The following is a 9,816-nucleotide window of genomic DNA, read 5'->3' on the forward strand; positions in this document are numbered from 1 at the left end:
AGCAAATAGGTGGTATGGCAAGGGAACAAGAAGCCAGCTCGTAAATGAGCTCTTTGATGGGAGGAAGAATTGACATTTGAGCATCAAAACTGTCAGGCAGGGAGCAGGAGTTGTGGCCAAGTGGAGAATGAGTGGGGTTTTGCATTCCAGCTGAATTCATAGGGGAAGCGCAGATACTACCGAGGTTTTCATCATGAATTTGGTACGTTCAGGAGGAAGGCCAGGAGGGTTTTTTTTCCCTAGGTTGAGGGATTCCTGATGCCAAAACTGAATAAAAATATTTGAAGCAGTCCAGAACAGTGGTTTTTGCTCCTGTGAACAGAACTAGAAGCCTCATGCTCCGAAGAGAAGCTGTGTTGTCTCACTGAGGGACCTCAGCTCTCAGAAGAGGTGACGTGTGCCCCGAGTGCTGCTGAGCAACCGTTTTGTTGCCTGACTTGCTCAGGAGACACGTGTATGAGGAGGATTTAATGGAACTGATGTTACAGAGCAGCATGAAGGAGACTTACACTTCTCTTGTCCTGGTGACTGCCAGGTGACCCAAAGCAGTGCTGTTTCTGCACAGAAAATGGCAAGGAGCAATGAAAAGTTGTCGACCCACCTGCCCGAACTTGGCTGGCTTTTCTGATCCCCAGGAGTTTGATTTATTCCTCCAGACAAAGCGGGACTCTGGGTTTAATTGGCTCTGTGTGGTTATAAAAGCTTCTATTTTCATGCAGCTGAACTTACAATAAATCAAGGGTCGATGCCAAGTCAGTTTAGGGTCATCTCTTCGCTTTGTGAAAACACTAGTGACCAAACACGAGGGCATTGTCGGGATGAGTGAGTCATTCCTTGTGAAGCTGACCTCAGGCAACTGCTGGGCAGGCTGAGCTGAGCTGCTCTCACTGCCAGCTGGCAGCAAGGTGCCGTTCCACCTCCTCGCTGCCAAATAACCGTGTCGTCAGTTGGGCAGGATGAAGATATTTTGCAAAATTTTTGTGGCAGTAAAATGAAGAGAGATACGTCAGTTGTTGTTATCATTCAGTGGTTTGGGTTTTTTGGGGTTTTTGTTTGTTTGTTTGTTTGTTTTTCCTTCCCCTTGAAGTAGCAAATGATGTAGGGTGGCCATTCTCCACTCCAGATTTCATTTCTGATTTAACTGTTCCACAAAGCTCAGCTAATTGGCGGTGAGTGCCAGTCACGCTCTCAATTTTAGTTTAAGCCTTCTTGTTTTAAAGAGGAGCTGGACAACTGAGCGCCATGTGATGTCTCTTTTATCTCTTAAAGTTTTTATCCAAAGCTGGATTACCAAAGGGAAGCACGGCCTGAGCTGTGCTCGCTGTAGGTGTGCCTCACCTGCACAAGGAGCCGTGCCCTGGGTGTTTGGGGGTACGGCTCAGTTATGAATCCCTGTACCAGCAGATAAATGGCCATTTCTGGAATTTTGCTCTTGCTATCCCGGCTGCTTTTTCCTCTATTCTACAGATTGTATAAATTTTCTGGTAACTGTAGTGTGCATTACTCAGAAACATCTTTCCTAAGTGGTGTTACTCCACCTGGCAAACATCTTTCCTGAAGCTGGACAAGAGGAAGACCTGTGAATAATATTTTGGATGAAGGTTCAAGGTGTTTCCCGGGTTTTCTGTTTTACCACAGTGGTTTGCAAAGCCATGTCATCTGCCCTGATACACAGTAACATGCAGAATGGCTGCAGTTTTTTCCCCAAACTTGCAGGATTTTTAGTGGAAATGCACTTAATGCTGGAGAGATAGATACCCAGAGAATACAACAGCAAAGAGTTTATAGGAGCTGAAGTTGTAGTGCTTGACACAGAACATGGAACACTGATGGAGTTGAGAAAAGAAAAAATCAGGTTGTTAGGTTTTTTTCTTCTTTTCACAAATTAAAAGAAAGATCAAACAAGTTGTATTGTTTGAAAGACAGACCGGCACAGAAGCAGCCATTTTCACTTCTCCAAAGCCCAGAAAGTGCCCTGCCTCACAGACATCCACGATAAATCTTTTTTAACATCTTGTTGAATTTTTTTCCAATTTTTATAAATGAATGTTAACTGCAGCAGAGGTTTAAAGGCAGCTTTCTTTCCCCGGTAAAATGCCCTGGCTACTAAGCTATATGCTGAGTTTTCTTCATAGTTCTGTTGTTTGGGTGACTAATCCTGGGAGAAAGCTTACACCTCGTGGTTTGGAGCACAGGCTTGCATCTCCCTTGGTTTTGAATTGGGCGATTAATCCCTTTTCATAGCAGAACTGGGGGTTCTGTCCTTGCTGGGTGGGCTGGGACAGGCACCTCCCTGCTCCCCTTGCTGCCTTTGCGGGGGGGATGAACCTGGGCAGGTCCTTGGGGACCCAAATTCCCCCGTGAGGCAGCACCTAAAACCTTGGGAGTGGAAGAAGAGCACCAACCCACAACTGCTCCATTCACCGCTGCAGTCGATCCTCTGTCAAGGCATAAGATGCAGGGACAGCAGGAGCAGCTCTGCAGCTCTCCCTGTATCTGCCACTGGTACCCCAGGCTGATCCCCTCCATTCTGAACTGCAGAGCCCCACGTAGACCTGCTCTTCCTGCGCCCTCCCAGCTGCCCTCCACCCTCTTTTGGTCACGTACACTGGACGCTGCTGCTCTCTCCTGTAAAGCGTTGCTGGAAATTCAGTGTTTTCTCAAGAGCTACCGGGCTCTGATGGAAGCTTTGCTGAACCCACAGCGTGTCTGCACTTTTTTTTTTTGTTTGGACATTTTACTTGTTGAAATGTTCCAAGCATAGGTAGGTTCAAGGTTTAAATAAACATGGGGGTCAGGTTAAAATAAGACATCCTTCTGATCTTTCAGGTGGAAATCCCATAGACATGGGCTCAATATTCTGCAGCAACATAGAGGTATCCTGTCTTATAAGAGGTACTTGTGATGTATTGATGTCTAAAATTTAGTAATCCAAGGCCATGTGTTTCCTGAGCTCTGCTCAGCAGAGGAGTAGTTTCTAAACTGGCTTGAGTTGGGAAGGCAAAAATGTGTCCAGGTGTCTGGCTTTGTGTACCTGAGCAGGTGTCATTGAAGTCTCCCCATCCCTCCTCTGTGGTAGAGCCCCAAGGTTGGGCACTGCTGGTGAGCTGTCAGTAGCAGCTCTGGTCTGAGATAAAAACACCTGAAATTAGTTTTGGTTTGGTTTCCTTGTTTTCTCCAACTTGCAAACCTCAGGATTTAGTGAGACCTTGTTAACAGTGAAAAAATAGCAAAAGGTGTGCTCCAAAGAATAACTAACAGATCCCCAAGGTCAGGCTGGATGGGGCTCTGAGCAAGCTGATCTAGTTGAAGATGTCCCTGGACTAGACGACCTTTAAAGGTCCCTTCCAACCCAGACCATTCTGATTTTATAACAGACACTAAGTGCCCATGTAAAACTACAAGGAAGCCAGAAAATAAGGAAGATGTGAGAGTCTGTTATAATGCAGATGTGCTGCTGAAACACCACGGGGATGGGAGGTGGGTGACTGGCCTCACTGCAGCGAGGCTGCGCTTACAGTATTTGGTAACTACGTTATAGTTGTCTGAGGTGGCTTTTTGAGTTTGCAGGCACGATGCAGTCAGGATTTCACACTTAGCCACGAGATGGCACTTCCCCACAAGAAATCTGGCTTCGCTGCAGCCTGGAAAACCTTTTGGTACTACCTGCCTGGAGAAAAGCATCTAATAGAGGGAGCCCGACGGCAAACCTTCACAGAAAGGCTCATGCCTTTTAGTCACACCGAGGTGAGGAGCATTTGTGTTGTCTTCATATTTGGAGCCCCTCTTTTGGGGCCCTGATCCACAACCAGGCTGTTTTGGTGTAGTTGTGACTCTTGGCCTGAGCAGACACCGTGGAGATGGTCCTGGGGCTGGGCGGCAGCCGAGTATTGGACCTCCGGGTTATGGACCTCTGAGTATTTTTAGAATTCTTCCTCTAATTATTGCCAAATGCACTTTAATTTTATCAAAGTCATGACATGGCAACCTTCAGCTCCTCTCTCACCTCCATTAACCCATCTGACTTATAAAATGTCAAAGGTGGTTTATTTGCCAAACTGTGCCAACTGACAGCAGTGTCCGAAACTGCAAAATACACCTTCCCTCAGCTATGAACCACCTTGAGGTGGGGGAGGATTTTGCTGTATCTGTGCCATCACATCCAACTGATGGTCCTTCTGCTCCCCTTCCCCCTGCTCACCCTGCGGGCTGTCCCCGCGGGGCACAGCTCCCTGCAGGACACTGGAAGCTGCTGAAATCTGTCCAAGTCAGATGAACAGGGACCTGTTTTCGAGGTAAAGGTGAGGGAGTGCCCAATGCCTCACGAGCTGGGCTGGAGGGGCTGAGGGCAGGTTCTGGAGCAGGAGAACAAGAGCTGCAGGGACGTGATGCTGACAAAGCCACATCCTGCAGCCCAGCCTGTGCATTCCCTGCGCGGTGCCGGGGGTCCTGGGGTGCTGCAGGGGTTTCTCCCATGGACTCAGTCACTTGGTAGTTCAGCTCCTCACAGCCTGGGTGTGCTGCACCGGCAGAAGCAACTTAGATTGTGTGTTGGGAAACGGCAGCAACGGCAGCTCTCTGCTGGCACAAGTACTGCCCCTTAAATACCTACAGTCCCTTGCTGCCTCTCCTTCTCCTGCCGTACCTAGGGAAAGGGTTTCTCATTTATTGTCTTTGCCCTACAGAGCTAAATAGGTCAAAACTAATGATCCAAGAGATGACAGGGGACGATGCTCCACAACCTGTGGGGTTGATGTCTCATTTTGTAGCACTCTTCCTGTGTTCCCATCAGTCCCTTAATGAGTGGGATGTGTTTCCTGTGGCAATAGCACCAGAGCTGAGCACCAGGCTGAGAAACCAGAGGTGGTGCTGGGGACTGGAGGGTTCTGTGTCATTCCTGGTGAGGTCCAGGCCATGGTCACTGGTCAGGTGTGCTGGCCGTACCCTGTGTTCCCCTCCACGCCTGCCCCCCGCCTCCCATCCCGGCTGAAACCCGTCTGGATAGCAGGGCTGCTTTTCTCCAGGTTGTGGCTGTCAGAGGTGACACGCTGTGACCCAGTCCAACCTGAATGAGAAATGCAGTGGAGGCTGTTCCAGCCTCTGAAAGACAGAGAAACCGAATGATACGGTATTTTCCAGTTCCTCTTGGGGCTTTTGCCTTTTTTGTTGCAGTGAGGTTATAACTGGAGGTGTCAGTGTTTCAGCAGAGGAATGGTGCTCGACACTTCAAACAGGGAATAAAAAAGGAGCAGGAGAGTACAGAAAAGAGGCAACTGCAAAGACATAAAAACTGAATTAAGTTTTTCTATAGCACTTCTATTCATCTTAATAACATCTTTGGATTGCCTCTGAAATAGCGTGCTGGCTTAAGCGAGCATAGAAAATGCATGTGTTAACCAGGTAAACAAAACTGACTTTTCAATTTTGTCTTTCTACAGAATCACAGAATGGTTTGGGTTGGAAGGGACCTTAAAGATCATCCAGTTCTAAGCCTGCCCTTGCCATGAGCAAGGACACCTTCTACTAGACCAGTTTGCTCAAAGCCTCATCCAGCCTGGCCTTCAACACTTCCAGGGAGGGGGCAGCCACAATATTGGTATTAAAAAAACCTGCATACTCGCAGTATTGAAGTGAAAGGACATTTTTCTCTTTTGTGGCTGGATCATACACCATGAAGCTCATCATGTATGTTAGACTTCAGACAGCAGTGACTCTAACAACTCCACATCTGCCCTTTTAAATTAAAAAATTAAGATATGATGGAAAATACCATTAAACAGCCAGGTCTTTCCATGATGAGCATGAGTCTTCTGTGATTTCCTGCATAATGTTTGTTTACCTCTCTACCATGATTTTTTAGGATTATATAGAAATAAGGGGATAATTAAAATCCAGTGTGGTTTTTGAATAAGTCATATGATAATGGACTGGGTCACTTATGGCATTAACATGCCTGAGTCCTTTGTACACCGGTGGGGATGCTGACCCTGCTCTTAGCCTTGGGGGTCACAACCCGTGTGCCCGGGGGCTTTCCCTGCAGATGGCTGCTGCACATCTTCATCCTCCTCCCCTCGCCCAGCCCATGGCTGCAGCAGAGTCTGCCCAAGGACCTGCTGCTTTGCTGTCTCTGCACAGGGACTGGTGGGTGAAACCACCCAGAGGGTCAACGGGAGCTTTGTCATGCAAGGGCGACAGCAGAGACCTGCTCCCCGCTTTGGCATGTGCCCTGGTATCGAACAGCACCTCGGGGTCTTTTAGGAGGAAATGCTGGGGGAGAAAAACCAAACCAGGTCATTGGTTCTTTCTGAGGTTTTTCAGTAGGAATTTTTGGTTAACTTTTTTTGTTGGTTTTACTTTTTGGTTGTTCAGTGTAGAGGTTGGATAGTGGTGCTGCATATCTTCAGGGGTCCCAAGAAATTCATATTTCTCCAATAATAACAACACGTTTTCCTATGTCCCAGCAGCACTGCTGGAAATTTCTGTAATATTTCTTATGCTGCATCACAATGGGGTTTTAGATTTTTACAAAGCAGATCTGTCCAAGGAAAATGCATCGCTGGCACCAGCACTTCATCTGTTTTCATATTGTTGCTTTAGACAAAATTTTTAACTAAAAAAATTGAGAACATTTCCAGTGATGTGTGCTAGTGATAAAGGAGAGCTCCCTTCCTGTTCTCCCACTGGCAGGTAAGGTGCAGTTTCCAGACACAAAGAAGATGTGTAACTCACCTGAGGTACCAAAACAGCCCAAGGTACTCCTGGGTCAGCACCATTTGAGATGGAGCTCCAGATAAGCAGCTCCAGAGTGAAGCTGTGAAAGCAATCAGGAGAAAATAAGGGAAGGGAACTGGTTGCTGTTGTTTTTAGCGACTATAAAATAGTAACAGTAAGTAGAAATTTAAATTAGATTGCTCCCCAAGATTACAACATATTAATTGGTCAAGGAACCACATAACTTACAGAAATATCATTTTTACTTTTTATTTCTATAAAATGTCTATTGATGTATCTTCTCTTGCAGGACAGCAGATTATCTGTTAAGTCTTATGTCAGATACAAATGCCAATACTACTTGGGTCATTTGTCTGTATGGGTTCATTGTGCAGCACTGTTTTGGGGAAGACCACAAAGCCTTCAGGGTATGATGTACTGCAGCAGCAAAACTTTCTCATCCTTTCCTTGGCTCACCTGCGTTTAAAGTACAATCTTCTCTTAAAACAACTCTGTAGACAGCTGGGGGTAATTCAGTCCACAGCTTGTACTGCCATAATTCACAAAGATCAATTTACAGGGCGGAAGCCGACAGATAACCTATTTCAGGGGGTGGCTTCCTGAGGTGGGGGGTGACAAATACAAGTGGCCTGAAACAAATCAAAGGATAATGCCGTACCGCAGAACAATGTCGGGTGCCTTCTGCCTGCAGGTATCTAATAAAGCTAATAAGCAGCTAACATAACTGCCTGATTTGGCAGGAATTATTACCTACTGAATAACTTAATAGATTTCTAGTCCCTATGTGTATAATTTTCACTAGTCCATAAAGAAAAGCTATCTAACATTTGCCAAAGTTGTTTGTGGAATTGTAATGCACCACGGGTGTACTTTGAACTTCATAAACTGCCCCAGATTACCTCCCCTTATGCCTCTTGTGGGGCTGTAGTTGCTGTGAGCTCTTCTGGTGCAACAGCTGCTACTTGCAATGTGATTTTCCAAAAGCAGGACCTTAACCCGCCTGGCCTCTCTTTGTCCCTGCAGTATTTGCGTTGACTAGCTGTAATGCATGGGCATTGTTAAATCAGCCCAAATAACTCCTGGACAGCTTTGAAATATGTTTAGTGTTTTCATTCAGAGGTTTATATGAGGGCTATGCTTTTAAATAAAGCAGGCTCTTGAATAATGGTCTTCAAGAGATGTGGACCTTTTTCAATAGCTTTTAAAAATTATATATTGAAATAAACAACATGGTCACAGGTTTAATCATTTAGGTAGCCTACCTTATAGGAAAATAATTCACTATTTCAGATTCTAGTTCAAGAGGAAGAAATAAATTCTATCAGTTCAAAGAAATAATAAATTAGATTCTGACAAGAAGCCATATACATCCATCCCTACATTAAAGGAGGAATGGTGTGATGTGGGTGTGAAATGAAGAGAAGGACCCAGTCATTGAGCAAGGAGGGGTCCCACTCACATTCATTAATCAAGATGATCGCAGCAGCCAAACATTTGATTAAAAGGAAGTATAAAAATAGACATTGAGGAAAATAAGCCTGCACATGGTATCTGTGGTGTCTGGGAACATCATAACCCTGGCACTGCAGCATGCAAAGCAAGTGAAGACTCTCTTAAGTGCTCACCTAAGGGACCAGTGAAAATTAACAGCACAGTAGAAAAGCTCTTTAAAGGTCAACCAGAATGATACATGGAGGCTTGCATCGGAAAGGAGTCGCTCAGCACAGGACTGCCTGTTGCAGTCGGGTTTTGGCAAAGGGTTTTAATTACAGTAACACTTCACACATCTGATAGTGCTTTTTGTCTGAGGAGCTCGAGGAAATCTTCATCTAAGGAATCATCCCTGCTCACCGCCCACTCGAGGTCAGTGTGTTGCCAGTGGTTAAATGAAGTTGCATCAGGACTGATGGACTTGTGTAGCCTTGTGCAATGTGAAGGAGGGTATGGTTGATTGAACAGGATGCAATGAGGGGGATTTGACTACTCCAGTGTCACCCTCTGCAGTAGGGCTGGGACATCGGGGTGCCCAATGCCAGCTCCCTTTGCAGTCAAGGGAGAGAAATGGGGCATAACTCATCTGATCCTAAAGGAGCTGTCTTAGACTGCACCTGCAAAGCGGCTGTAAGGGAGGACGAGGAGCTTAGTTTGTGAGGGTACCTTGGCTGCAGCCTGCTGAGGGCTGGTGATGGCACACATGGATCCTACACTTCACATCCAACCCCTCTGACCAGGCTGTGATCCCTCTGACCCCAAGCTGCCCTGAGGTACCACCAGGTACAGCCAAAACTATGCTCATGCAAAATAGATGCTGCCTGTGACCTGGGGATATTGCTTGTGAAATGCCTCCTGAGAAACATACCCGAAGTAGTCCTGAAAAATACTGCCTGGAAAAAACAAACAGGGAAAAACTTTGCTCTAAGGGCAGAAATGAGGAAAATCAAAGAGCTGTAAAGGGTCTTTTAAAGGTCCATTTTCATTACCACTGCTACTATCACTGCTACAGCTAGCTTAAAAAAAAATGCCTATGTCCAATGCTTTTTGCAAGTAAGAAATGGAATGAAAATCCAAACAGCCACTTAATGGGGAGGAAAATCACTATTTCTTGTGAAGAAAAGCATGTTTTCTTGCTATGGACAAAAAACTAGAAATTGCCTTAAAAGATGTAATTTCTGTAAGGATTTTTCATACTGAAGCTTCTTCACCAAAATTGCAGAAAAAGGCAAACAGGAACGTTTTCAGTGGGAAACTGCCAGAGCATCGTTGCCTTGGGGGTGGGAGGTTATCTCTGCAGCAGCCTGGAGGAGGTGGCTGAGCCATGCCTGGGTGCCACCACCTGCAGGGAGACAGCTTGTGCTGGTCCAAAATGGGTGTATGATGTTCCCATCCCACCTCTTGGAAGCTGCAGGGCTTCACAGACAAATTGATCTGGCTGTCAGGGAGGCTTTCCTGCTTTTCCAGCTGGCTGTTTTACATTCCCTCCACACACAGCTGAATTGAAACCTGCTGCCATTTCTTTGGATACTCCCGTTTTGCAAAACCTTCAAGCGTGTAGCTGTCACGTCTCCTGTGTGGCCCATCTAAGAC

The sequence above is a fragment of the Antrostomus carolinensis genome, unplaced genomic scaffold (genome assembly GCF_000700745.2).
Source record: "Antrostomus carolinensis isolate BGI_N321 unplaced genomic scaffold, ASM70074v2 scaffold1166, whole genome shotgun sequence".
Classification (NCBI taxonomy): domain Eukaryota; kingdom Metazoa; phylum Chordata; class Aves; order Caprimulgiformes; family Caprimulgidae; genus Antrostomus; species Antrostomus carolinensis.